This window comes from Anser anser (assembly GCF_964211835.1).
Source record: "Anser anser genome assembly, chromosome: 11".
Taxonomy (NCBI): domain Eukaryota; kingdom Metazoa; phylum Chordata; class Aves; order Anseriformes; family Anatidae; genus Anser; species Anser anser.
This window is the reverse complement of record NC_139732.1, coordinates 3,957,988-3,963,351: the sequence shown is the minus strand read 5'-3', so window position 1 is coordinate 3,963,351 and position 5,364 is coordinate 3,957,988. Positions and strand designations below refer to the sequence as shown.

The 5,364-nt window shown below is 43.3% G+C and overlaps 1 protein-coding gene across 23 annotated transcripts in view; it reads left to right on the top strand.

The window, feature by feature from the left end:
* ZNF536 (zinc finger protein 536) overlaps positions 1 to 5,364 on the top strand; it is a 346,292-nt gene that overhangs the window by 2,129 nt on the left and 338,799 nt on the right. Inside the window, exon 1 of one of the 23 annotated variants that reach the window (XM_083852150.1) lies at positions 105 to 1,556. The exons of the other annotated variants lie outside the window; for them this stretch is intronic. The gene's annotated coding sequence lies outside the window, so the exon portion shown is untranslated. Of the gene's footprint in view, positions 1 to 104; positions 1,557 to 5,364 lie in introns of those variants that run through there. 23 annotated transcript variants of the gene reach the window in all.

The window sequence follows — 5,364 nt, the reverse complement described above, 5'->3', positions numbered from 1 at the left end:
GTTAAGGAGGAAACTTAAATGGCAAGCCCCGGGGGGAGCGGCCCCGGGCCGGCGCTGCGCGGGGCTGGCGGCCGGGGGGCTCCGGGCCGGCGGCGGGATTAACGGGGGGGCGGAGGGGTGTGGATTGGGGGGGGAAAGGAGCGATTCTTTGATGCCGCGTAGGAAAGAATCCAGCTTTTAATGCGCCCATCTGTTGCAGTTTTGCAAATAATTAATATATGTGTGTGTGCGCGCGGGAGGGAGAGGGCTGAAGGCAGCGGTGACGCCCGTGAACTTTAAACGCAAAATAAAAGGTCGCGAAGATTTATGCCTTTTTTTTTTTTTCTTGCTGTTTTTATTTTATTTATTTTTTTTTTCGGAGGGGACTCCAGCCGCAAAGTTAGTTGCCGGCGTCCCCCGGCGCGGCGGCCGAGCCGTGGGGGCGCCTCCGACGCCGCGCTGCCCCCCCGCGGGCCCGTGGGTGCCGGCGGCGGGGAGGGGAAGGGAGAGGAGGGGAGGGGAAGGGAAGGGAGGGGAGGGCTCCGGCCGCCGCCTGCCTGCTCGGCGGGCATTGTTTCGGGGGGCGTGCGGCGGGCCGGCTATGGCCGTGCGCGATATACAGCGGAGAGGCGATTTCGCAGAGCCCTTCTGTTCCACTTCAGCCGCCCGGCGGGCCGGGGAGCACCGTGGCCCGGCACGGAACGGCTCGGCTCGGCTCGGCTCGGCGGCGCTGCGCGGGTGCGGAACGGGCGCTGCGCGGGCGCGGCTGCCCGGCCGCCCGTGGCTGGAGCGCTCTGCGGGGCTGCGCTGCCCCCCCCGCCCCCCCCCGTGCAGTTTAAAATAAATCCAACAGGGGCCGTGTTTGCTGAGCTGATTTGACCGGTTGATACAGACAGCAGCGGCGAGCCTCACTGCTTATGTGGAAAAAGACTATTTTAAGTGTCATAATTAAGTTTAGAAGCCTTGTTTGGGCTCATTCACTGCTCGAAATAAAAAGGACTGGCTGCTTTTAGCCCCTTTCTGAAGGGGTTGGCTAAGCGCCTCTGCACGTTCGCTTGGAGAAGAATGTTTTCTTTTCTAGTTTAATATTAGAAACCATATTTTTACTTGTTTAAACCGGATTTGATTATTCCTGCGGAGGTTTTTTTCTCTCCCCCCCTTCCTACCACTCCAATCTTTGTTCATTGTTCATTGACTGTGGAAGGCTGCTTAAATGTACAGAGAGAGGGGGGAGGCCCCCTTGCTGTTTTGATGTTGAAATAGTAAACCTGAATGAGGATGGTGGCTGGAAAAGTGGACATTGCAGCTTTAATTAACTTCAAGATGCTTCAGCAAGGACCAGAGCGTAGTAGTGACGTTGCCTCATAAATCTGTCCAGTACAGTGCATTGCATTGAACTATTACAGTATCACCGTCATATTGAATATTCACTACCTATCCGGGAGCAGATTTGCATAATTGGATCTTTTTTAAATGAAACTTGTTTGCAAAAAAACAAACAAAACCAAAAAACCAAAAGCCCAAGTGAAAACCGCGGCGATCTGCATGATTATAAAGGGTTCAAACATATCCGAAAAGTAAGTGACCTGCATAAGTACATCAATAGGTTAAGTGCAAATAAGATGAGAAGTGCTTCTGAAAGCTGTACATTCCCTATGTGGTCTCTTGGGTTATTTCTCAATAGCGGGATTTTTTTGTAGCCTCAGGGATTTTAGGTTTTCTGTCTGCTTTCATAACTTTTTCCCTCAGAGTTCTTATACAAGGTGAGGCTTTTGTACAGTGCCTGTGTACCTGTAGTGATATTCTGAAAGAAAATAGATTAACAGTTTGTAATTCATGGTGTTTGAGTTGTATAATTACAGCTGCTGTTGAAGGGAAATGTGTATTGCTGTTATGTTTGTGATCATCGAACAGATCATCACTAAATACTTCAGAATACTCAAAGATTGTGTATGTGTGTGTTTGTGTATGCTTAAAATTTGACTTACTTAACTGAGCTGTTACTTTTTAAATCACAGAGGTAAGTAGTTTTTTAATGTGTTTCTCCCCTCCCATTTCACTGAGGATGAAGATTACTGAAGTAATTAAAAATGCCAGGAATTTTTGAAGTGAATTTAGATTATATGTGAAAGCCATCCCCTCCTAGCCGAGGGGCTGGCTTGCAATATCGCAGGTTTGGATCTGGCAGGTTTGGAAGTATTTTGCAAAATCAGATTCTGGTGTAGCAGATGCTGTAGGGATGAAGTTGTGGAGCGAAGGCAGTTGGAAGCATTGCTGCCTCCTGGAAGGGGAGCAGCGATCCGTGGGGACGGCAGAGCAGAAGTGCAAAGTCTGCGTGCAGCCCAAGCCTTGCCCCGGCTTTCTCCCCCCTCGCCGAAGGCTGCTTTAGTTATGATGTCATTCTGATAGTGGAGAGCAAATGTCTCCTGATTCTACCATTAAACGCCTGGCTGATTTGCCTGATAATGATAGCATTGACGTCCTGCTCCTTGACAAATGCAAGCCCTATGAGCCCTATGAATTAACTTTTTTTCCCATGGATGAGAGCTAGCTAGCTTTACGACTCATGAATGTAGCAGCGCTTCTTTGACAGATTACTTTGAACCTTCTCATTTCTGCAACAAAAACCCTTCCCTAAATGCTATTTCAGTTCGAGTGCTAGTAGACCCCTATACAGTTTGGGCCTGATTTGCGGAGCTGCTGAGCACTCACCACTTCCACTGACTTCAGATGGAGCTGTGGGTGCTCAGCAGCTTTGAAAATCAGACCCTGTGTTCAATTAAAGGCTAATGGTTGCGTGCTTTCTTTTTTCCTTTTTTTTCCTATTCCTTTCTTCCCCCCCCCTCCTTTTTTAAAATTTTTAAAAGTTAGTCAGCTAAGGAGGGCTCTGTGATTTCTAGTTGTTGTAAAAATGCTTGTAAATAGCCTGAGATGTTTGCACTCTCCTGTCCTGTTTTTCCCTTTCTGCTATCCTTTTTTGTTTAATTAATCTTCTAATGGATGCACTGTTAATATTTTAATCTTTTGAACAAAAGAATCATAAATGAGTTGTTTAAAGTTTTCAGAATGTTGTAGAAAGAAAATGTCTCCAGTTTGGTAACAAGTGCTTAGAGAATCGGTTGCTGTTTCAGACCGTGCACTAGAAGGGACTCTTGGTACAGCTGATAAAGCCTGCAGTGGGGACACTTTCCTTTATCTGCTCTGTCCTCAGATTTTGCTTGTGACTATGAATTTGTATCACTGCAGGTAAATGAAATTTAACAAGATTTATTTTTTTAAAGTGCCACTGGCTTAAAGTTTGTTTTCATTTGCCGTTCAAATGATGACAATTAACAACTGCAGATGTAAGAAAGGTTAGTCCCTCTATTACATTTGCAGGAAATGCGTCTAAAATATTTGCATGCTAAAGCTATATTTTGCAAATGAGATCCTGAAGATACAAGTTGCTATGACAGAAATACTGTATTAAAACACTTTTAATAAATGGACTATGACTTTATCAATTGTGTAGAAGAAAAAGGAATTGTTCTAAGGGCTTTTTGACTTCTGAACATATTTGAGCTCTCTAATACTCAGCAAGTTGGCTGGCGTTGTCTTCACTGAAGACTTTTATATAATGAAGAGGCTGATTGTCATATTTTTGTCCATGCTGGAGGCCAATAACCCAACCCATTCATTATCAGGAGAGAGTAGCCTGGAAGTTGCAACATCAGGACCACTGCTTTGCTTGCAGCAATGAAGACAGGGCTGAGATCAGAAATTGTGAACTTCAGTACAGAAATCTGACACATTTGGTTGTTTACCCACCACGGTAGCCTTAGGTGACCAAAGAGCTTTGCGTTAGAACAGACGTAGAAAATCTACCAGTCCATCAACATGGATTGTGCTTATTCCCCGAGAAGCACAAGTTTCAGGCACTGTAGGAAAATCAGGAGAAGTCATTTTTCCAAATGTTTTTGCTTGAAGTTGACTTTGAATTGCACAGGTGTTTTTAGAGTGCTTTGACTAAATAAATAAATAAATAAAATGCATGGGTTTATATGAACTTTATAAAAAAATGAAGAGAAACCATAAATAGATTTATTTTCCCAGTTTGAATGAGGACAGTTACAGCTTTTAGTATCTTCTGATTTAGTGTGTTTTGATGGGACTTGTAAGCAAATTTAAATTTTAATCTCTGAATTTCTCTCAGATATCTGATTAGAGGTATGTAGGCTCTACATAACGCTAAAAGCAGGACGATACTGAAAAGCCATCTTTATATCCTCTCATTCACACCTTGCATTTTTTGCCTTATTCTTTGCCCCATCTTCTTTGAGGCATTTTGTGCATCTGTTTCGGAGGTGCAAGCAATTCGTATTCAGGGAAGGAGGACAGAGATGAAAAAATAGACTACGTATTCTTTCTTTTATAGAAACATGAATAAACTTATTTCTGGCAACTGTAGATGGAAATCCAAATTTCTCTAGTGAAGACACTCTGGGCACAGATGTTCACAGAACAGGAAAAGAGGATGAGTTACTGAAAGAAAAGATGTAAAAGTAAAGTAATTCTGATATGCTTAATTGGATGATCTTAGGGTTATTGTACAAACGTGTGGCTGTAGTTTCTGGTTGTGTGTCCGAATACAGAATGTGAACTTTTTATAACTAAGTCACCGGTCAGGATCAGACCTTGGATAGAAACGAGTGAAAATTGTAATGATCTGATGGATGTTTGCTGCTTAACATCAAGTAGATGAGTGGTGTCGGTTTGAATCTGAGTGGATCACAATAACTGCTGTGACATTTTCACTCCTATTGGCAGGTTAAGAAATGAAGCTAAGCACTGAGAGATGTGAAGTATCTTTTCAGAGACAGCAGATGTCCGGATCAGAAAAGAGGCACAGGAATAGGGTAGCAGGGGGGCATTTGGACTGCCTCTGCCCAACTGCACCAATGCTGTGACTAAACACACTCCCAGAGAGAAAATTCTTCCAGTAGTCTGAATCTGGCACCTTTTCCCTATGTTTAAATTTGCTCTAATTTTCAGGTGCATCTTACTAGATAACCAGATGCATCAAAAAATCTAAAGAATTTTAGAGGAGTAATTATAATTAGCCTCATTGTCTGTGTTTTTTAAAAATTGTAAGATGGGGCCTTGAAAGTGTTTTGAAGTCACTGTTTTTTAGAGGTCTTAATCTAAATACTCTATGTGAGATTGTTTTTTAAAAAAGAAGGGTTCATTAGGTCAAGTTGAACTATATTAAAGACAAACAATTTTGTTATAATCTGACTGTCTTTTAAACACAGATGAAGAAAACAGTACTAAAATAGCCACGGCAGCCTCAGTATCTGATCTTTTCTACATCGTGCATTGCAGTATTTGAGACTCATAACTAAAAGC